Here is a 25,397-nt window from a genome sequence, read left to right as displayed (position 1 = left end):
GATTCGATCGGACTTGACCTATGATGAGGAACCGATTAAGATTTTGGCTCGAGAAGTAAAATAGTTGAGAAAGAAAAGTATAGCTTTAGTGAAAGTGTTATGGCAAAGACATGGAGTAGAAGAAGCTATGTGGGAACCGGAGGAAGCCATGAGAAAAAAGTACCCAAATCTCTTTACCGGTAAGATTTTCAGTGACGAAAATCCCTAAAGGGGGGAGAGTTGTAACAGCCCGATTGAGGGCCAAAACGGAATAGTGGTTTTGAAACCACGAATTTGAGGTTGAAAAAAAATTATTTTGATTTAGTTTTAGTGTTTATATTATGATTGCATAATTGTGTGAAAATTTCATTGCGAAATTTTATCGATTGGGTGTTTAATTTGACATTTAGGACTAAATTGAAATAGGTGAAAAATGTGTGTTCTAGTTCATAAAGTACTTGATTGAAATGGGGGTTTTAAGTAGAGGTCCTTAAATGGCAATTAGACCATTATACTTTATATGGACAAAAATTTGGACATGGATTGAATTTTTAAAAAGTATAGTAGTAAGGGCATTTTGGTCATTTGTATATTAAATGAAATAAAATGGGAAAAATAACACAAAAATGTGTTTATCTTCATTTAAGCTTGGCCGAAACTTACATGTTCTCCATAGCTAGGGTTTTTCCAAGCTTTCAAGCTCAATAATCAAGAAAGGCGTGGAATCGACCTCGAATGGGGGAAAGAAAAGATTTTGTACTAAATTGCAAAATTCTCATATTTTGCACCAAGGTAAGTTTGTATGTAAATAATACATTAACTTCATTTACATTCTTATATTTCAACCTATTATATATATTTTAGCTTATTTTGAAGCATAAATCAACTATTGAAAGAATGGAAATAAGTAATAGAGAGAGAAATCCCGGTTGAACATTCGGAAAGATTGAATAATATAGAGGGAATGTAGCTAGGTCACATGTATGGTGCTGAGTGCACATCATGTGTACAAGAGAGCTACGAAATACTATGTAGTAGCTAGGTCACATGTGTGATACTGGATATATCCCATGTAGACAAGAGAGCTACGGGAGAGATAAATGTAGCTAGGTTGCATATGTGATCCCAAGTGAAGGACACCATGTAGACAAGAGAGCTACGAGATAAATTGGTTAGGTCACATGGGTGGTACTAAGTGTTCACCATGTGTACAAGAGAGCCGAATTATATGAAATATGATGGGTGGAGCTGTGTGCTGAAACCACCAAGTATCGAGAATTGGTCCAAAGTGTTCAACAGGATGATTTTACGGTGACATTGTAATCATGGACCTATACTTGTGGTGTATGAAATGTGGTGAAAATGAAATGTGATATGTATGCTAAATGAGGTTAATACAAAGAAAGTGTGAAAGAGTGAATTTACAATAATACTGTTTTGGACAGTCGCAGTGACGTGAATTTGAAAAATCACTAAAAATAGTAGAAATTTAATTAGAGACTGAATGAGATATTAAATTAAATCTTAATGAGTCTATTCTCATGTAAGAGAAACAGATCAAGTAAAGGAACTCTATATTTTGAGATATTTATATTTGTGTGTGACTTGTTTAGAATGACTATGTGATCCCCTGTTCTGACTTTGATAAATCATTAAAAATTGTACAAAAACAATTAAGAAATATAATTTATATTACTAGATTTCTTATTGAGTCTAGTTTTAAATGAAACAAATTTCATGGTTTTTTCCCTTTTGTACTAGGAGAAAATCAATTTGTAGTGAACAGAGGTCAGATCCATCGAGCTGTATAATAGGGGAAAATTTAACTAATAAACTGTGCTAATTGACTAGGTCAAAAATTCTAGAAAAAATTTAGTTAGAAGTAATATGAGTCTAGTTTCAGGAAAATTTTACAGATTTGAATTTTGAGTTTTTTAACTCAAGTTATGATTTATTTAGTGAACATGACACAGGAGAGACAACTTGATCAAAGTGGAGTAAATAGTGAAATTAAAAGTATATACACTTGAGTTATTGTGTAAACATATTAGATTCTTTAATTATTATTTATATACTTACTTACTAAGCTATACGCTTACTTTCTCTCTTTTGTCTTATAGTGTCGTCCAACTTGCACAGGAGTTAAGGATCGTTGAAGATCTGCCCGCACTATCAATACTTTTGGGTATTTGAACTAAACATTTTGAATTATGGCATGTATAGTAGGCTTCGTTATTTTGTTACGTGTCATAATTGCCTAGGTTTAAAATATTGGTTACAGTATTTGACCAATTATTTTGTACAAAGCCATTGAAGTTGGCTAATATTGTTCAAGACATATGTTATAATGATACATTATCTAATTGGATGACATATTTTTATCTCGGTTTTGTTTAATGGTATATGTTCTGTTTGGTAATACCTCGTACCCTGTTTCGGTGTTGAACACGGGTAAGGGGCGTTACACATCATCAGCAGTAGCCCTAAATTCCTCTATCCCATACTTACGAATTTTATCCATTGGAGGCTTACCGATTCTAACATGTTCAACACCCTGTGGCATCTCTAGAACCGGTTGAGAAGCAAGTGGGGGTGATTGTTGTACAGTAGGATTTGTTCTCAAATATTTAATAAACCACTCATTCATCATTTGAAAGAAGGCTTCATTTGCCTCCTCACCTCGACCCTCAGATACGGGCCATCTTCTACTACTAGATGTAGCTCATTGAACGAAAGCTTGAGCAGTGCTTTCAGCTTCCTCAGATTCATCTCTAGCTTGGTTGGATGACATTACTATTAGAAAAACACATTTAATGATGGTCAAGAGATATCACACTATCATAAATCATATAATGGCTTGTATAGCTAAACTCGTACTTGCTACGTTAGTCAGAAAATCGGCTAAATTGTAGCTCTGATACTAATAAATGTAACACCCCTAACCCGTATTTGTCATTGAAATAGGCTTATAGAGCATTATCAGAGTTTAAAGAATAATTTCATGTAATTCATGTCATTTACTATTCATATATGAAACTAATCATATTGTCCCTTGAATGGACCCTCGAGGCCCAATTTAAACATTTGAATCAAGTTGGGACTAAATCGGGATCTCAGAGAATTTTTTACAGAATTTAAAATTTTTCTTTAATATAGGGGTCACAGGCCCGTGTGAGTAGGCCGTCTGGTTCACACGGCTAAGTGACAAGCCCATGTCTCAGGTTGTTGGGTATTTGATGTGAGGCACACGGCCATGTCCCATCCCGTGTCCTTACCCATGTAACTCTCTGACTTGTGCCACATGATTTGTCACACGCCCGTGTGCTAGGCCGTGTGGTCAATTTAATTTTCACAAATTAGGTGCAGGTTTCACACGGCCAAGACACATGCCCATGTTCTAGACCGTGTAGCACACACGGTTGAGACACATGCCCATGTCTCTACCCGTTTTCCAAATTCTAAGCATTCTGTTTCTCAAATTTAAGATGCAGGGGAGACACGGCCAAACCACATGCCCATGTTCCAAGCCATGTGTCACACACGATCAAGACACATAACCGTGTGTCTACCCATGTGGAAATTAAATCCATTTCCTGGCTTTATTTGTCGCCCAAATTTTTCCATTAACCTACAACAACACTTGCACATATTTAACAACCAAATTCCAAGCATTAAACCAAGAAAACATCATTAACAAGTGTGCTATAACATTACCTATTTTCATATAATCAATCTTACCCCTTTTAGTAAAGGCATACATTTTACTTTAATTCAACTAATCCATACCATATACATATATATTATCATGATATAAACTTATAATAATATACCAAGCCAAACCATTACTAGCCATACCAATGGCTAGATTACAAACATCTATTTACAAGCCATTAATTGGCCAAGTTAACCTATACATGCCATTATACCAAAATAAGTTTACTATTTTTACCAAAATAAGCTGGTAGATAGTGTGATGATACTCCGACCAATCTCCAACCTTTGCGAGCTTTTGAGCACTATAAAATAGAGAAAATAAAACCTAGCAAGCATTTAATGCTTATTAAGTTCGTATAACGAGAAGTAAACTTACCAATCATATTCATTTAAATACATATCATGTTTTCCAACAAATTAGCAAATTTGCCTAATCACATACACTCAAATAAGCAAGTTAGTCACATAATTCACATGTACATCAAAAAAAACATGGTTGAGCTCATCATACTACACTCTTTTAGGTATTTTAGAAGTATTTGGGACATAACTCTTTTAATCTCATAATTTCTTATGTCAGAAGTTGTCCGTTGAATTATTGAAATATTGATGGATACTCAGGCAGTACACACAAGGTGTACAAAACTGTAAACCGTCAATTCATAAATAGGGGTATCCATTAGGGCACTTAATCAGGGAACACACTCTCAAGCCACATATCAGGATGCTCAAATGAGCCATGTAACAGGATACTTATTCGAGCTAAATAGGAAACTCATAAAAGTTTTAATCAGAGAGCTCATAAAGCTTTACATGTAACTCCAAAGAGTTAATATCAGGGAGCATTGGATAAGGTAACAGGGAGTTCAAGCGAGCCATGTCAGGAAGCTCATAAGAGCCTATATTAGGATGCTCATGTAGAGCTGCGTTTGTGTCAGCATTATATGTTGGATCACAAATGACCAAATCATGTAACAGGATGCTCACAAAGAGCTACGATATTGTGCAACACATGCAAAATCACTACTGATCAGGATGCTCGCAGGAACTATATAGTAGGATGCTCGAGAGGGTTATAACAGGATTTCTCTTCCAAGCAATATTCTGTCCGCAACATATGCAGGACCATATTCAATATGGGAAATCACATATATCCATCGAATTTCATTATTCAAAGGGAACTTAACATTTTCCGGACTTGATTGAATATTTGATTATTCATTTACTTATAACATTTATATAATTCATACAATCACATGCCACATGCAATTCAAGCATGAAAAGAAACACAATTTGGTTACACGAACATACCTCGACACTTGTTTGTGTATGAAAATCTACTAATCCGAAACTTTTTCTTTTCCACGACCTAGCTTTGAATTTGAGTTGTCCAGATCTATATAAATGAATTTAATTATCAATTTATCACATTCCATATTCAATTGGATTCAATTTACACCTTACCATTTTGTCCCTAAACTTTTCATAAATTCCAATTTCGTCCCTAAGCTCGGAGAATGAAATTCATGCAATTTAATCCTTATTCAAAGCATAATTGATTTTTACATGTCTTAATAACAGCCCATGAATTTCTTAAATATCATAATTTTTCCATGGGTTTTAAAATTTTCAATTTAGTCCCTAAATCACAATTTCATGAAAAATCTCTTTGTAAAAGTTGTTTATCCATCAACAACCTTCCATTTTCTACCATATATTTCAAAATTTCAGCATATTCATACATGGAAAAATTTTCATACTTTGATAACTTTTCAAATTAATCCCCAAAATAAATAGATTAAGTTATTCTGATCTCAAAAATATAAAAATTACTAAAAACGGGACAAGAAAACATACCTAATTAAGCTTGATTAGTTTCCTTTTTCTCTCATAGGGTTTCCATGCAAATTTTGCGAAAGATGATGAAAAATAAGATGATATTTTCTATTATCATCTTTTAATTATTTTAATTTCCAATTTAGTCCTTAGCCTTTTCTAATTTTTCCATGGCTGAGTCACCAAAAATGTCTACTAACTTTTCTTTAATGGTCTAATTACCATATAAGGACCTCTTATTTTGAATTTGATCCTTCTAGCTACTAGAATTCAACTTTTGCATTTTATACAATTTGGTCCTTTCCATAATTAAGCACATTATCGATAAAATTCTCTTATCAAAATTTTCATATAACATTTCTATCATAATACAGACCATTCAATAATATTAAAATAAATTTTCTTTCTGGCTTGATTTGTGGTCCCGAAACCACTGTTCTGATTTCACTGAAATTGGGCTGTTACATGTATGATTGAAGTATGGCCAATTATGCACAAGTTTAGGTATATTTGTTTGATTGTGATTGAGGTGCCTTTATGGCATATTGGTTTAATGGAATTTGGTCATTTGAATTGGTCATATTATGCATGTTTTGGCATGTTTTGCTGCCTTGATCATAGGTGTAAGTAGCTTGTAGGTATATGTTTGAAATGAGTGATGGAAATGGCTTGATTCTGGCAAATTTCATGTCCACACACCCTAAGAAAAGTGCGTGTGTCTTAGCCGTGTGTGACATATAGCCATGCAACACGGCCATGTGTCCCCTATAGTTTTTAAAGGTTATAAGTTAGACAGTACACGGCCTAGCACATGGCTTGGCACACAGGCGTGTGAAGCCATTTCGAGAGTTGCACGGCCTGGTACACGGGCGTTTGGCTTGCCCGTGTAACCCAACTTAGAAAGTTACATGGGCTGGAAAACAACTGTATGTCCCTATTTCAATTGTTACACGGCTTGAGACACAAGCGTGTGTCTTAGCCGTGTGAGCCACACGCCTGGCCACACAGCTGTGTGACCATTGTAGCTAAATTTTCTAACTTTTTCTTAAATATTTGAAATGTTTTTTATTTAGTCCCGAATCATTTCTAAAGTGTTTCTAAGGCCTCCAGGGCTTGATTAAGGGACGATATTCATGTATATGAATCGATTACAATTTGTTTATATTAAAGTTTACAAATGTATGTTTTAAAGTTATGTTCTTACAGTAATGCTTTGTAACCCTATTTCAGCGACGAATACATGTTAAGGGTGTTACACTTATCATACCCCATATAGGGTTCATTTTTAAATAAGAATCCCTAATCACGAGATTTCGTGATAGGTTTTAAATATTTATAATTACTTGTTCTTGAACTAACTATTATCGTGATGTAGGCAAGTGTACCTATCGAACAGTAGTATAGTTTTAGCAAGACCAGATTGTCGAACCTAAAGGAACTAAAAGTACTAGTAATGACTGTCTTTTTATTATCTAGCCTAAGAATAAAGAGGGTTTGTTTTAATTAAATAATTATCTAAACTAAGACCTCTCAAAGAAAAGAATTGGGGAATTGCTTGTGGGAAAAATTGATTGACTTAAGACAATACCTAAGGAAAAATCCACCTAGACTTTACTTGTTATTCTGGCTCCGAATCGGACGATTTATTCATTCAACTTGTTCCGTAGAGATCCCTAAGTTATGCTATTATCCCTATTCAAGATTAACAACGTCTAATCCCTAGATTGAATAATTGAGGGTTTTCTCTAATTAACACCTAGGGTTGCATTAACTCGATCTATGGATCCCCATATTAGGTTTCACCCTAATCCGGTAAAATCTTGTCACCCTATGTCTAAGCGGGCAATCAACTCCGCTTAATTATGACAAATGTACTCTTAGACAAGGTCTATTCCTCCTCTGAATAAGAGCTTATCTTGAATTAGTATCCTGGGATATCAAAACAAGAATTAAGAACACATAATTAAGAACAAGTTAAATATTTATCATACGATTCAGAAATAATAACAAGATTCATCTTAGGTTTCATTCCCCTTAGGTATTTAGGGGTTTTAGTTCATAACTAAATAAGAAAACATCTCAGAAGAATAAAGAATACAAAACATAAAAAAAACCCAAAACTCCTGAAGGGAAATTGAGGAGAGATCTTCAGTCTTGATGAAGAATCTGGCTTCTAAGATGGATCAATCAGCTTTCTTGGAGTAATTCCTTACTCCCTATTCTCCGTGTGTGTTTTTTTCCTCCTCTAGGGTGTATTTATAGGCTTTGGAATGTCTAAGAGCCCTCAAAATTAGCCTTTTTCGAATTGGACTCAACTTGGGCTCTGCAGGGATATGCCCGTGTAACAGGCCCGTGTTCAAGCCTGCCAAATTGACACGGCCATGTGGTTTGCTCGTGTGAGGAGGCCCAAGTCGTGTTGATTTCATGCTTTGGCCCATTTTCTCTGTTTTTTGCCCGTTTCTGGTCCCTTTCGCTCTCTTATGCTCTCCTAAGTATAAAACATGAAATTAAAGCATTAGGAGCATCGAATTCACCAATTCTACTGGGAAATCATTCATAAAATGCATTCAACATGGGGTAAAATATGTATAATTTACGGTTTATCAAATACCCCCACACTTAAGCATTTGCTTGTCCTCAAGCAAAATTCTCAACTCAAAATTAAAATAAATTCTTCTCAACTTATAATTTCTATCGATAATATCTCACATTAATCCATGAGTAATCATACATTGAGAATTCAACTAAAAGAACAAAAAAGTTCCAAACATTCCAAGTTGAGCATTGTATTCATGCAAACATAGGTGTCTCCCTTCATTTAAGTAATTACCTTTGATTCAGAATATCACAGAGTTTTACATCCTCCATAAAGATTCGCTCAAATTACTCGAGGTGTTTAAGGACAATAAATGAAGCACTCAATAGTCAATAATGAAAAGTCATTACCATAGGCTTGCATGAAAATCAAATCTCCACCATTATAATTTAAGATGATACATCAACCAAAAGGTCTTTAGAGGGTTGTAATGAGGCTTGGTGAGGGGGTGTGGTCACAAGCTGAAAGAAAGGGTTAGAATCGAGATTGAATTGAAAAATTGCCTAACTAGAAAAAGAGTTAATCTTCACTTGCGTACAACAGAGCTTCTTTCCAGAATATGGAATTACTAATAAATATACATAGTTCTTTTTTTTTTAAGAACAAGTTAAGCAACATAGAACAAAACATAGCTAAGCAATCCATTCAACTCAAATCTTGACAAAAATAGGGATTAATTTAGGGGATTTCAACAATAATGGGTTAAGGGTTAATATTAAGGGTAATACAAAGAATGGTTTGTTAGGCTTAAGAGGGTTTACTAGGGGTTAATCGTGGAGGTAGGCTTTTCATGGCATGAGTGGGTTAATCCTAAGTGCCTTAATCATTTTGACATATCAAATCAAATGGTGTGGTCTCGACATGCATAATCAAGGAAGTTCTAGAATAACAGTTCAATACTGATGCACTCAAAGTAATAATAAAAGTGAGCATGAAAAGAATTAATAGATGCTCAAAAGGCTAAAAAATCTCACAAAAATTATGGCTTTTTGATGTTAAAAACTTGTGGATTCCAATTCAAAGTAATACCTAAACTTTGGGGAAACAACCTAAGATTTTTAAATTCTCAAAGATCAACTTATCATGCCTGATTCTCTAATGTCTTAAAGCTTAAACAATCAATGCATAATTGCCTATGTTTTTATTCAAGATATATCAATTAAAATCATAAATTAATTAAAATTTATCCTAAATATGATATGAAAGCTTTACAAGAGAACAAGGCAATCATTCAGGGATTTTTTTAATAATGAAATAAATACCCCCCACACTTAAGATGTACCTTCAATGTACAAGGATAGATATTAAAGTATAAAAAGAAAATAGGGGGAGAAGTGAAACTTCCTGTATGATGAATTCCTCGAACTGGAGTTGTGGAGAGTAATTGGTTCGAGAGTGGAGGAGGATACTCCGGCGGTCATAGAGGTTCATTAATCCATAAGTCCTGTGCCAAAATAATATTATATCTAGTGGTAGCTATGGTCGTGGTCGAGCAAGACATGGCAGTCGTGGAGAACCTATCCCGGTGGAGTTTTAGTTCCTATCTGATGATGAGCTTAAGAGCTTGATATAACTGTGATAAAATCAAGAACTTTTTAGGGGATATTAGGAAGAATAATTACTCATAAAGAAATAACTGAAATTAATAATAATAATTAAAAATAAAATTCTAAAATCTAACAAAAATAAATAGTAGTTTTCATAAAAATTAACATAAAAACATAAAATTATAAATAAATGTTTTTAAACATCTTCATCGTTGGATGGTTCTCGAGGTGGGACTGGCGATGAGATGTGGAGGTGATGACAAATCTTCTGTAGAGTAGCATCAATGTTGTCAAATCATTGAAAACACTGTTGCTCGAATCGAGTGAGGCATTCAGAGGTGTTAGCGTATGAAGTCGCCGCATGAACTGGACAAGAGGGAGGTGGTGGCTAAGTCGGTGGGTCCTCGTGCTGTGGGGGGCATCATCAGGAATGTCATCATAGACCTCCTCCTCGATAGATTAGTCTAGACTATACTAGGGAGGGTAGGTTCCTCGGTGCCTCTCGATCATCCTCATGCTAAGCATGTTCGAGATGCCTTGTGGGGACATCTGGCCAATGAGGGTGAGGGATGATTCTTGGGCAGCTGTGTTGAGGAGCCCGAAGTGTCACGCCAGCCGAGTCACGTAGGGGCCAATGGAGATGACCCCCTTCCAATGCCGCTCCGTCTGGTGCTGAATTGTGAGGGCGATGAAATAAGGAGGGTCGATAACGTGCCCGTGTGACATGCACCATAAGAAGTAGGCGTCGTGGGTGTTGACAATGCCAGTGCTCTCGCGCCTCCCTGTAATCGTGTGAGCTAAAATAGCCTGTAAGTAGCTTAGGGATGGTGGGAGAACTGATGCCTTGGAGCGGCTAGGATTGTAAGAGGCCGCGCCAGGGGCCAAAGTGTGCCAGCACTTCGAGGGGGAGAAGTGTATGTGGCTAATGAGAGTGTCTAAATCATTCTCCTCCGTATATAAGCCCAGTGCAGCACCAAACTTTGGGACGCTTAGCTGGCGGATTAATCCGCCTAGGTGAAATTGAACTGTGCCGGGATCATTGTAGTTCGTCATTATGATCTAAAGATGGAACGTTGAGCATAGTTCCATCGTGAGCTCAAGGTATGTTGGCTCGATAATCCCAAAGAATAGCTCCCAAGGGTCGATAGTTAGGAAGGGTCGAATTGAATTAGCCAACTGAACTTGTTCTACAGCAACCTAGTCAATGCAGCGACCCGTAATTAAAGGTCGGGCCCAGAGTATTTGGAACAGTTCTTCTTGGGGCCCTCAGGGAAACTGTAGGAGAGGGTGACTAATTTCTACGGTTGGACCCGCAGAAGAGGACGCTTCCTTCTCTTCTTTGAAGTAGGGACAACGGTCTTCTTTCCTCTTGAAGGCGACATTAAAAATCTGTAATACAAAGAATAATAATAATAGGTAAACAAATAAAAAGAAGTAAAAGTCATGAGTTTGAACTAACTTATTTCAGCCAAGACTATTGATATAAAGCAAATTTAGCCATAATAATAATGAGAATAAGAATAGAAATGTAATGGGCATGAGGTTTACCTATTCTTGATTTAACACGGAATGTGTGATAACTAATCCTATGAACGCAAATTAAATGATAGACATTGGCATGGTAATAGCATGAGAATAAGCATAGTAATGTCATGGCTAACCTAAGAATGCAAATTAAATAATAGAATAATGAGAAAAATGAAAAATAGTTCAAAAGATATGAAGATTATGTTGATACTAAGCATTAAAAATAAGTAAAATAGAAGTGAACGGAGTAAACAAATGCTAGGGAAGAAAGATTGAGCATAAAAAATGAAGTTCGAGGCAGCGCACGGACATGGCAAGGAGCCGTATGAACTTGCAGCGGTTAGGGTTAGGATTTTTGAACGGGGAAGAAATTGAATAGTACAGGGTATTTATAGATTTTGGGTCACACGGCCATGGCACACGCCAGTGTTCCCCAATTTTTGCCCATGCATTTCACATTTTTTCTATTTGGGCGTGTTTGAAATTTATCCCACGCCCGTGTTCCTCGGGCGTGTGGGTTCACACGGCCGTGTCGCACGACCGTGTATGGCTTCATTCACTTCTCCCACACCTATGTGTGCAAGCCCCATGCCTATGGTAATTTAACAGGTTCGACCAAAGGTGTTAGGCACGGGCGTGTCGCATGCCCGTGCTAGTTTCTCAGTTTCTACCACGGGTATTCCACACGGGCGTGTCTCCGGCCCGTGTTGTTTTGGCAGGCTTGACCACAGCCATGTCGCACAGCCATGGCGTTTTATCGTAACCCATGTTGGGGAGATCCTTGCCCTGTTTTCACACGAACATAAGCACGCCTGTGTGCTTGGCCGTGTCTCTGTGGAAAACCTGTATTAAAGAGCTCCATTAGTAAGTTAGATGTTGAAGACTAAATTTTTGAAAGAAGTTAATAAATTTAGTGCTCGGGTTGCCTCTCGAGAAGCGCTTATTTATAGTCTAAGCTCGACTTACCTCTCCGTTGAATGATCATGGTGGTTCGAGGAGTTTATACTCCTCATTCCTGCTATCAATCTTAAAATAAGGTTTTAAACGGGTGTTGTTTGCCTTGAAAGTGCCGAACTTGGGATGACTCACCTCCACTGTACTGAATGGAAAAATACTGAGACCATAAGAGGGATTTCCTCATTCAGTGTGGTAGTGACAATGTGGGGATCTGCGGCATCTAATAAAACTTCATCATCAACCTTAAGTTGATTTGGAGAGGTATTGGGGTCGTTCGGACGTAGTTTCAGTTAATCATGTGTTATCGGTTAATGTGTTAACCATTCATGTAGCTCTTCTATTTGCAGCCTTCGTTCTTAATGAATAGATCCTCTACTATTGTTTTAGAGTGGCTCATGTACTTCCTTTAGACTTATCTCCTGCAAAGTGGGTTGTATCATGTGGTCAGTTTTAAAAGAATGGTTTAGATGATCACCTTCAATTTTCGACGTGTTGTCAGAATTGCGAGCTTGAAGGGTGAGTGTTTCGTCTCCTATGCGAAGTTTGAGCTCACTTGTGCCAACATCAATAATTGTTTTAGCAGTTGCTAAAAAGGACCTTCCGAGAATTAAAGAAGTGTTGCTATCTTCCTCTACGTCTAAAACAATAAAATCAATGGGAAATATAAATTTATCGATTTTGGCTAGCACATCTTCAATAATACCCCTAGGAAATCTTATAGTTTTATCTGCTAATTGAATGCTCATCCTAGTCTTTTTGGGTTTCCCGAGTCCTAGTTGCTTGAACATTTTATAAGGCATGACGCTGATACTAGCCCCTAAATCAACTAATGCATTACGAACATCTAAACTACCAATTAAGCAAGGAATCGTAAATCTCCCTGGATCTTTTAGTTTGTTTGGTAGCTTATTTTTCAGAACAGCTGAGCACATTGTGTTTAGCTCCATATGAAACACCTCGTCCGACTTCCGCTTATTTGCTAAAAGCTCTTTTAAAAATTTCATTGCGTTTGGCATCTGCGATAGAGCTCCAATAAACGGTAAGTTAATATGTAATTCTGTTAAGAGTTTAAGAAATTTACCAAATTGTTCATCTGAGCAGTCTTTCCTTGTCGCGTTGGGGTATGGCACACAAGGTTTATATTCGACATTCACTGATTTGTTTGTATTTTGATCTACATCACCTTGACCTTTGCTTACCATAGTTTCTTGCCTCGATTCTGGTTCAGGCTCAATGACTCTTCCATCTTGAATATTAATTGCGTTGAGCTGTTTCCTTGGATTGGGTTCAGTATTACTTGGCAAACTACCCCTAGTCGTTCGGAAATTAATTTGGAAAGTTGGCCTATCTGAGTTTTGAGCCCTTGGATCAACGCTTGTTGATTCTTAAGTGTTGTCTCGGTGTTCTAGAAACAAGTTTCTGACGCCGATATAAACTTTGAGAGCATCTCTTCAAGGTCCGGCTTCTTTTCCTGTTGGTAGGGTGGTTACTGAAAACCCGGAGGATATTGTGGTTTTGATTTCCTTGGCCTCCCTACGAGAAATTGGGATGGTTCCCCCAACCTACATTGTAAGTGTTACTAAATGGATTGTTTTGAGGCCGAGGATTATTACCCATGTAGTTTAGTTGCTCATTATCCATGTTATGGCCATAAGGTTGGTATTCCGAATGGCTTGTTCCACCGATCCTTGCTTCGCACTACATTACTGGGTGAACCTGAGAAGAACTAAGAAAACCATCAATCTTTTTATTCAAGAGATCTACCTAGTTTGATAGCATGGTGATCGAATCAACGTTATAAACACCTGCTATTTTCGTTAGCTTTGTCCTCATGACTTGCCACTGGTAGTTATTCAGTGACATCTCCTCAATAAACTCATAGGCATCTTCAGGTGTTTTATTATTGATGGTTCCACCAGCAGCTGCGTCAACCATTTGCCGCGTCAAAAGATTCAGACCATTGTGGAATGTTTGAACTTGGAGCCAAAGCGGTAACCCATGGGAGGGCACCTTCTCAGTAAGTCCTTGTATCTCTCCCATGCATCGTGGAGGGTTTCTAAATCCATCTGCACAAAAGAAGAGATATCATTACGTAATTTAGCTGTTTTAGCCAGCAAAAAATATTTTAGTAAGAATTTTTCGGTCATTTGTTCCCAAGTAGTAATTGACCCTCATGGTAACAAGTTCAACAACAGTTTAGCTTTGTTACTTAATGAAAAAGTGAATAACCGAAGACGAATGGCATCATTAGAAATGCCATTGATTTTAAATGTACCGCAGGATTCCAGAAAGTTTGCTAAGTGAGCGTTGGGATCTTCATCCTACAAACCATCAAACTGAACAAATTGTTGTATCATTTGAATAGTGTTAAGTTTTAATTCAAAAGTTTTGCAACTACAATAGGTCTAACTATGCTAGATTTTGTTCCAGCTAATGAAGGTTTAGCATAATAATACATAGTACGTGGAGCAGGATTTTGATTAGCCACAATTGCAGGAGGTAGCTGATTGTCTTGGTTTTCAACCATCTCTTCGATTGGGGGCTGAGTATTGTCTTCTTGCTCATTCTTTGTGCATCGTAAGCTTCGCCTTATTTCTCTTTGATTTGTGTAAACTGTACGATCGATTTCTTCATCAAAAAGTAATGGTTCCGATGGGTTTATTCTTGTAACGCCCCGTACCCGAGACCATTGCCGGAGTCGGACACGAGGGGTTCACAGACTAAATTCTCTTACTATCGCAGTCCATTTTAAAAATTTCCAGACAGCTGGCTAACTATGTCGCTGTCACCTTAAAAATCATATCTTGAGTTTCACAACTCGAAAATCAGTTTCGTGATTCTTCCCTGAAACTAGACTCATATGTCCATCTACATATTGTTTTCTAGAATTTTTGGTCGGGCCAATTAGTACAGTTTATTAGTTAAAGTCTCCCCTGTTACAGGGTACGACTACACTGACCTTCATGCATTACAATTTGGATATCTCCCTGTACAGGGCTTCAATACTGATGCCGTTTGTTTCTATAGAAACTAGACTCAGAGAGGAATCTATAAATATATGGCATGACTCCTAATTATATTTGGTTAATTTATAATGAATTTCCAAAGTCGGAACAGGGAATCCAGAAACTGTTCTGGCCCTGTTTCACGAAAACGTAATTATGTCTTAACATACCACTCATATGACCGTTTCGTTTCTTCCATATGAAAGTGGATTCATCAACGTTCATTTAAATAATTTATTCACTATTTAATTCCATTCCTACTATTTTTAGTGATTTTCTAAATCTACATCACTGCTGCTGTCAGCATCTGCCTTTAAGGTAGACTTTACCTATTTCATAGTTTCCATGATTCAACTAGCCCTCTTAGCATAAATAGCACAAATTATGATAGTGATTAACCATTCCCATGGCCAATCCTTGTTAAGCATATCCACACCTCTCAATAACCATATCCATACGAAATGATTATAACATTATGCTCAAACATATATAAGCCATTTTCGCATGGCTATCCAAAATTATACAAAACCGAAGGGTACATGACCAACAACAAAAGGGTAGTCATATACATGCCATTTTCAGAGTTCAACCAAAAGTGTACCAAAAGGGTTTTGATAGTGTGGGCGACTTCGACTTCAATAATCCCGAGTCCAATAGCTGACGAACCAAAATCTATAAAACAGAGATTCAAAGAACGGAGTAAGCATTTAATGCTTAGTAAGTTTTAAGCAAAACAAAGTGTTCTCAATCACTATCATTGGTCATTCATTTCAACTGTTCGATGAAGTTAATCTAGAGCTTCATCTCGATCTATAATATCATTAAACGCAACACTTGGCTGCCACATATATACTTTCGAATAATAATGACCTAGATGGTCAAATATTTCCAAAGCACATTCTTCATCGATTTTCAACTTTCAATAATCATTTCCACTTGTTCATAATCACATCCATACTTTTAAGTATTTCAACATGACAAGTACTAAATTACCATAGGCACATAAAGAACCAACATATTCCTTATCACATATATGTAAGCTTACAAATCATAATCCTTACCTTGTACTGGCACATTTAGCTCAACCCAACCTATACTCAGATCATAAGGCTTTTGGGCAGAATATGCACTAATACATAAGAATATTTCATCGCATGCTTTATTATACAAACATACCAATACCAATTAGATCATTCTCACATTTGGAGTTATAATATTAATCACATTTACCTACCTCTTTGGTACTGATAATTCACCTCGAAATCACTCCACCGATGAGTAAGTAATACGTACCTGAACATCTTGAATACATAATACTTATTTGATGGTAACTTAATGCAGATACTCAATATCAAAGTCTTACTTGAATCATAGCATTTAGCCGTCGGGTCTTTAAAGCTCGGATATAGTACGAGCACGAAGCCTACGGACATTAATCAGGATAATATTCTCGCATAAAGCCTGCGGGGTTTTAACCCGGATATAGTACTGACACAATTGCCCTTCGGGACTTATCACATTTATACACTTCCACATCCATCACATTGGCCATTCGGCCTTATCACATATATACACTTTCACATTCATCACATTGGCCATTCGGCCTTATCTCATATATGCATGTTCACATTCATCACATTGGCCATTCGGCCTTATCACACATACACATGTTCACATTCATCACATTGGCCATTCGGCCTTATCACACATACCCATGTTCACATTCATCACATTGGCCATTCGGCCTTATCTCATATATGCATGTTCACATTCATCATATTGGCCATTCGGCCTTATCACATATATGCATGTTCACATTCATCACATTGGCCATTCGGCCTTATCACATATATATACACTTTCACATTCATCACATTGGCCATTCGGCCTTATCACATATATATACACTTTCACATTCATCACATTGGCCATTAGGCCTTATCACATATATACACACTTTCACATTCATCACATTGGCCATTAGGCCTTATCACATATATACACTTTCACATTTATTCACATATACTTCACATACCACATATACTATCATGTACAGACTTGGTCTTGGCCGAATCTACATCCATCACTTTCCAATGAATAATTCAATTTTACGCCATACTATCATTTCATATTCGAATACTCATAAGCTTACAATATCACGATTTAGAATTCAAGTATGGGTTTAATCAATAGCTTATGAGCAACTAAAACAAGTTTTATCCATGTTTACAACAAAATCGCATATTCACTACGAGCTGTTTTCCTGAGCAATGGTCACTAAATTATTTATAACCGGAGCTACAAAACTCCAAATCACTTGCCGTTAATTTTTCCTGAATATAGACTTGTATATCTTCCATCCATAAAATTTCCAGAATTTTAGGTTTGGCCAATCAATACCATATTTTTCTTAAATTTTCCCCTGTTTCACTATTTGACTAATCTGACCACTCTTCACTACGAATCAAATTTCTCACTTTACAGAATTCAAAATGTGTTGTATTTGATTTCATTTGAAACTAGACTCATTAAGGAGTCTAAGCATATAAATGTTATCTTATAACCATTTTTGTACAATTTATAATGATTTTCTAAAAACAGAATAAGGGATTTCGGAGTCATTCTGACACCATCTCACACAACTTTAAATATCTCTTTATAGGAAATTTCTTTGCTCACAAGGTCTCTTTTATAAGAAACTAGACTAATTAAGCCTTGAATACATATTTTATTCAGCCTATAATTCCACACCAACAATTTATAGTGATTTTCTAAAATCACGTTACTGCTGCTGTCCAAAGCAAATTATTACAATTTGCTCTTAAATTTCCAAGTCCAAACACATATGAACTTACCATTTGAGTTTAAGACATATCATGGCCACATCATATCTTATTAAATCAACTCATTATGTCCTATTATGATTGAATTTACTCAACGTTTAATCACTTAAAACTTACCTCGGATGTTGTCGAACGATTTCGGTGGCTATTCGATCACTTTTTTTCCTTTCCTTTATCCAACTTTGGTCCTCTAAGCTCTTGAGCTTAATCTAGATACAAGTATGGCCAAACCTCCTCCTAATCCTCTTCCAAACCAAACATGAAGCAAGAACTCCTTCCTTCTTCCTTAGAATTTTCGGCCAAAAGAAATGAAAGAGGATGAACAAATTTTCTTTTTTTTCTTTTCTTTACTCACGGCAATGGGGGGGGGACAATCACACACATCCTTTCTTTTCTTTTTTTTGTTTCTCATCCTAATAACACTAATATTTTATTGCCCATGCCCTTTATTTATTAATCCTTACATAATGCACTACCCCAACATGTTTATGACATGTTTTTAGCCATAACATCTTGTCCACCCATGCTCTTTATTTTATTAATCCTTACATAATGCACTACCCAACATGTTTATGACATGTTTTTAGCCATAACATCTTGTCCACCCATGCTCATGGCCGCCACTACATATTAGGGGGAAAAATTGACATGCAAGTCCTCCCTTTTGATTACATGCACTATTAGGTCCTTGTAGATTAGCCTATCACATTTCAAAAATGTCACCCATAAGTCCTTTTGACTAAATTCACATGCAATTTACTAAATCGAAGCCTAAAACTTTCACACCTTCATAATCACATATTTTAGACAATAAATATCACATTCAAATAATTTGGTGACTCGGTTTAGCGGTCCTGAAACCGCTTTCCGACTAGGGTCACTTTAGGGGTGTCACACTTCTAGTCATAAACTATAAAAACCTGCCAAGAGAAGGAAAAAGTAAATTAATAAATAATAATAAAAAATTAAATTAAATTACAAGAAAATAAATGGCTAAAGTAATAAAAATTGAGCGTTCCTAATATCTTAGCTCCCCGGCAACGGCGCTAAAAACATGATCGTGAGATTTTGTGATAGGTTTTAAATATTTATAATTACTCGTTCTTGAACTAACTATTATTGTGATGTAGGCAAGTGTACCTATCGAACAGTAGTATAGCTTTAGCAAGACCGGATTGTCAAACCCGAAGGAGCTGAAAGTACTAGTAATGACTGTCTTTTTATTATCTAGCCTAAGAATAAAGGGGTTTTGTTTTAATTAACTAATTATCTAAACTAAGAACTCACAAAGAAAAGAATTTGGGAATTGCTTTTGGGAAAAATCGATTGACTTAAGACAATACCTAAGGAAAAATCCACCTAGACTTTACTTGTTATTCTGGCTCCGAATCGGATGATTTATTCATTCAACTTCTTCCGTAGTGATCCCTGAGTTATGTTATTATCCCTATTCAAGATTACCAACGTCTAATCCTTAGATTGAATAATTAAGACTTTTCTCTAATTAACACCCTAGGGTTGTTTTAACTCGATCTATAGATCCCCTTATTAGGTTTCACCCTAATCCGGCAAAATCTTGTCACCCTATGTCTAGGTGCACAATCAACTCCGCTTAATTATGACAAATGTACTCTTAGACAGGGTCTATTCCTCCTCTGAATAAGAGCTTATCTTGAATTAGTATCCTGGGATATCAAAACAAGAATTAAGAACAAGTTAAATATTTATCATATGATTCAGAAATAATAACAAGATTCGTCTTAGGTTTCATTCCCCTTAGGTATTTGGGGTTTTAGTTCATAACTAAATAAGAAAACATCTCAGAAGAATAAAGAATACAAAACATAAAGAAAACCCAAAACTCCTGAAGGGAAATTGAGGAGAGATCTTAAGTCTTGATAATAAATCTGGCTTCTGAGATGGATCAATCAGCTTCCTTGGAGTAATTCCTTACTCCCTATTCTCTGTGTGTTTTCTTCCTCCTCCAGGGTGTATTTATAGGCTTTGGAATGCCTAGGAGCCCTCAAAATTAGCCTTTTCCGAATTGGACTCAACTTGGGCTCGGCAGGGACACGTATGTGTAACATGCCCGTGTTTGATTACTTCAGGTCGTGTTCGAGCCTGCCAAATTGACACGGCCGTGTGGTTTGCCCATGTGAGGAGGTCCAGGCCGTGTTGATTTCATACTTTGGCCCATTTTCTCTATTTTTGGCCCATTTCTTGTCCCTTTCGCTCTTCTATGCTCTCCTAAGTATAAAATATGAAATTAAAGCATTATGAGCATCGAATTCACCAATTCTACTGGGAAATCATTGATCAAATGCATTAAACATGGGGTAAAAATATGTATAATTTACGGTTTATCAGTCCCTACTCAAAACAAAAGGGATGCTTTAGAATATTATTTTAGTACCTTGTAGCCACAATAGAGTTGAAGAATGTCTTTGGTTGAGAAACATTAGTGTGCGATGACTATGCAGTTTTAGAAGCATTCTTGACTCAAGCCATTAAGAAAGAACAAAGAGAAATCTTTGAGAGATGTAGTGTAATGAAAATGGAGTAGAGGTTGAAGATAAAGAAACCGTAAATGTGAGACATTTATGAGAAACATAAAACGTGAGTAGTTGGGGAGAGAGAAATAAGAGGTTTATTGATGATAGTTTTAGGGAAGATGAAACGTGCTGAGGAAGTTTCCAATGTAGGGAGAAGGAAAGAAAGAAATTCCTGGGGGGGAATAAAATCACCTAGCCCTACAATATAGGTTGACTTCCTAAGGCTCCCCAAAATATATTTATTAGGTTAATTTGCTCAAGGACTCTCTTCTTTGGACATTTCTACCCAGTCAACCCTTTGTAATTTAACACATCATCATTTGTCCCAACATATTGCTCCTCTGTAATGCCATGACAATCATCTTCCCAGTACATACTAAAAAGTTTGGTCTTTAATCCTTCCTTTGAAAAGATGCACTAATGTATAAAAATCAGAAATGAAATAAAAATTTAGCACATAACCAACGAACAAAAATAACTAAAAAAATGAATTTAAAGTAAAGCAAATAAATAAAATAAAGTCCAAAATTTCTAACTAAGCATTTCGAAGATCGATGCTTTGCTTGTCATTCTCAATATGAGCACCCCAGTAGTGCTTCAAGTGTTGTCCATTAACTTTGAATGTAACACCCATTTTCATGTCTTTGATGTCAACAAATCATGTGAGAATACTTGAACTACTTCAAAAGGACCTGTCCAATGAGATTTCAATTTACTAGGGAATGATTTCAGTCTAGAATTAAACAATAATACCTGCTGTCTTGGTTCAAATTGCCTTGGCATAATTCTTTTATCATGCCATCGCTTGGTCTTTTCCTTGTATAGTCTAGCATTTTCATATGCTTGTGCCCAAAACTCTTCCATTTCATTCAACTCTAACAACCTTTTACTGCCAGCAGCAGTCCAATCCATGTTCAACTTCTTGATAGCCCAAAATGCTTTGTGCTCAAGCTCAAGCTCAACAGGCGACATCCCTCATGGTGTTTTAAATGCAGTCTGATAGGCCCATAATGCTTCATCTAGTTTGGTATATCAATCCTTACGATATGGATTCATCATTTTTTCCAGAATTTGTTTAATTTCTCTACTAGAAATCTCAACTTGTCCATTCGTCTAGGGACGATATGCCGTAGCAATCTTATGATTCACCCCATACTTGCACAAAGCATTGGCCACCAGTTTACAATCCAAGCAGGATCCTTCATCGATGATAATGGCTCTAGGTGTATCAAATCTTTTAAAAAGGTTCTTATGTAGGAACTTCAATCTTGACTTAGCGTCATTAGTAGCTAGGGCTACTGCTTCTACCCATTTAGAAATGTAATCTACCGCCAAAAGTATGTATGATTTACCTACTGGTGGTGGAAATGGACCTAAAAAGTCTATTCCAACCTCCAGTATACTTTGTAGCGGCATTTCATGTCTCCTAAATAGATTCCCCATTCTCTAACAATGGTCACACAATTGATAGATTTCATGAGCATCTTTTAATAAATTTGGCTAATAGAATCTCGACTGAAGTACTTTTTCGGTGATTCTCATTCCTCCAAAATGTCTTCCATAATGAGCTGAATGAAAATGCTGCAAAATACTATGTATTTTATTGTTAGGGACACACTTTCGAATGATTTGGTTGGAAAATGTTTACATAAGAAGGGTTCATCCCAATAATAGTGCTTTTAGCATCATGAAGAAATTTTTGCCGTTTATAGATGTTTAAATCAGGCGACATCACACCACTTACCAACAGTTATTAACAACCTCTCTAAGAGAGCAACTCGAAACTTTGGAGCTAAGTCATAAAAGTAAATTGGATAGTCTTTGCCAATCCAATGAGGAAGTCTTTAAGAAATATCAAAAAGATACCACAAGAAACTTAACTAAGGAGCCCTGCTTGAGTTAAAATCTAATCTGGTTCTTCACATTCAAGTAGCTACTAACCCAATGAACTTATATCAGGTAGACTTCGATTTTCTTAAAGACATCCTTACTGATTCACTGAGGTTTATTGTGTATCATCCCAATGGTAAAGAGTGAGAAGAATTTTAACTAAAATGGAAACAAACAGCTGGTTTCTTCACCCCTAAATGCCTAGAGTAGAGGATGAAGAAAATTCAAAAGGGTCAATTGACTTAGAGCAAGCTCTAGTGAATGTGGAACAAACATAATAAATCCTTACTATAGAAGATGTTCCTACAGTAGAAGAGGTTCCCGCCAAACCTACTGAGCAAGAGAACTAGATTTTCTTTTTATTTTATCTTTCATTTTGTTGTTTTTTAAATAATATAATATCTTTTAATATTTACTAATGAATCAATTCCTTGGCTTTCATCACTGTCTTACTTATTATATTACAACAATAACTACCTTTCACACAAACATAATTTCCATACTTGACAGGCTAAGCTAGGTTTGGCGTATTATGCATACAGGGCTCCTTTCTAGACTAACTACCTGAGAACTGACTATATCGGGCTCTGATACCAACTTACAATGTAACATCCCAAATTAGGGCTTAGTCAGAATAGTAGTTTCGGGACCACAAACTCAACGTAAGAAAATTAATTTTTATTATATTTTTATGGTCTACAATTTCATGGAATAATTTCGTGAAAATTTCGTTCGAAAATTTTGACGTTTGGGCACTCAATTTAGTCAAAAGGCCTAAATCGTAAAAAGTGTAAAAGTTGAGTTCCACATGTTAGAAGTATCCAGTTGTTATGAGTTTTTAAATTAGAGGTCCTTAAATGGTAATTAGACCATTGGTTACTTGTTGGACAAAAATAGACATGAAATGAGTGTAATAAAATATTTTTAAGTTAGGGGCATTTTGGTAATCTAATAATTAAAAAATTAAAAGAGAAAATAAGCCAAAATTGGCTATCATCTTCTCCATCCAGCCGAAAGTAGCATGGACACCATGGCTAGGGTTTGGTTCAAACTTCCAAGCTCATTTGTAAGTGATCCCGAGCCTCGTTTTTAATGTTCTTTACATTTTTGAGGTATTGGTAACATGATCTACTCATTCTACCATTATTTTGAGCTAGGGTTTATATTTAAAATTTGCCCATGAGTGATATGCTTGTATTTTGATGTCTAATGGTAGAGAATGAGTGGTGTGTGTTAATAAACAACTTTTACTAAGCGATTTTCGACGAAAACGTCCTAAAGGACCATTTTGTAAAAGTTATAAAAATGGAATAAAAGGTGTTATGATGAGAATTGTAGTTTCTATAGTTATGAAGATGGTTCGGCTAGTCCTATAGAATGGGAAATTGAATAAAATCACTTTATGAGCCTATGGCAAAGTGTAATTTTGATAAAAATTTAGGGGCAAAAATATAATTTTTCCAAATATGGTTTTGGGTCAATTTGAATAATGTGAGTCCTAAATAGGATATATTTGAAATGATATATCAAGGAAATCGAGATTCGGGCTTAAATCGAGAAAATACAAGTTTTGGACTAAAATGCTAATTTTTCCGTTTTCGTATTTGAGGTAAGTTCGCGTGACTTAATAAGCATATTATTCATTTTATTATTGTTATACATGAAATATATCTTGCTATGATTGTATTGAATTTGACGTTAATGGACATTTGATGGAAATTGACATTTTAAATGAAATGAATAACTTTGTATGAAAACTAAGTGATATGTTATTTTTATTGTATGGACTAATGCCCAAATAAACATGAAAACGTGTTAAATTGAATGTACATTGCAAGATTGATACGTGATATTCGCGGCAGGTTTTAAAAATTTATAACTAATCGTTCTTGAAACTAACTATTATCACGATGAAGGCAAGTGTGCCTATCTGTGACATCCCTAATTTGACCCTAGTCGAGAAAGTGGTTTCGAGACCACAAATCGAGTCACACAAATAATTGATTGTTAATTTCATGTCTATTTTATGTTACAATTTATGTGTGAAATTTTGATGCTTTGATTTTGTCAATTGAATGCGAATTTAATCAAATGGCTTATGTGAGAAACATTGAAAATGTGTTGGTTAATTTTTAAAATGGCAAATTGTTGCATGGATTAATATGGGGACTTGCATGTCAAAGTCCCATTTTTCATGATAATGGGCGACCTGATGGTTTTAGGTGAGAAAATATGTATTTTATTTGTTGTATGATGGCTACTAAATGTATTATACATTTTGTTAAAGAATTAATAAGACTTACAAATATGAAATAAAGTTTTTATAATGGAAAAAAAGGGATGAAAACAAAGTTTTATCCATTCTTTCTCTCAATAGCGATCTTAGGATCAAAGAGACAAAAGGGGCCCTTAGACGTATGGCTATTATATTAGCAATTGGAGGTATGTTTGGCTTAATTTCTGATAATTTGGTAAGTTGAGTTGTTAAATAGATTTTGAAGTTAGCCCATGCATTATTTTTGAATTTAAGAGAATGATACATTCGACTATGCTTTGATGTGCTTGGATTGTTGTCATTGAGTAGTGATTGAGGAATGGTTAGAAGAATTTGAATGCTAAACTAGTTGATTTGTTTTAATGTCCGATTATGATCATTTATAGAGATGTGAATGAATTGTTGTTATGTGAATAAATATTATTGATGATATTATATGTATTCGGCAATGGATAAAATGTGTATTAAGGTAAGTTTCATGGTGATTATGCTTGTGATGTTGGGTTAATATTCAGCATTGAGTAATGTGGGTAAGGTGATTAATCGACTATGAATTAGCTAAATTAATAGGTATGTTTAATGATATGCTTAGTGTAATGTATAATCTTATAACTCGGTTTGGTATTGAGATAAAGGTTAGATGTATGATTGGATTTTGGTATGTGTTAAATTGGTT

The 25,397-nt window shown here is 35.8% G+C and overlaps 1 pseudogene; it reads left to right on the top strand.

The window, feature by feature from the left end:
• The first annotated feature begins 14,154 nt into the window (after positions 1-14,154).
• On the top strand, positions 14,155-14,255 carry LOC121204360 (uncharacterized; annotated as a pseudogene).
• The last annotated feature ends 11,142 nt before the right edge of the window (positions 14,256-25,397 follow it).

Source organism: Gossypium hirsutum, chromosome A07 (assembly GCF_007990345.1).
Source record: "Gossypium hirsutum isolate 1008001.06 chromosome A07, Gossypium_hirsutum_v2.1, whole genome shotgun sequence".
NCBI classification, from domain to species: Eukaryota; Viridiplantae; Streptophyta; class Magnoliopsida; order Malvales; family Malvaceae; genus Gossypium; species Gossypium hirsutum.
This window is presented reverse-complemented; position numbering and strand designations above follow the sequence as displayed.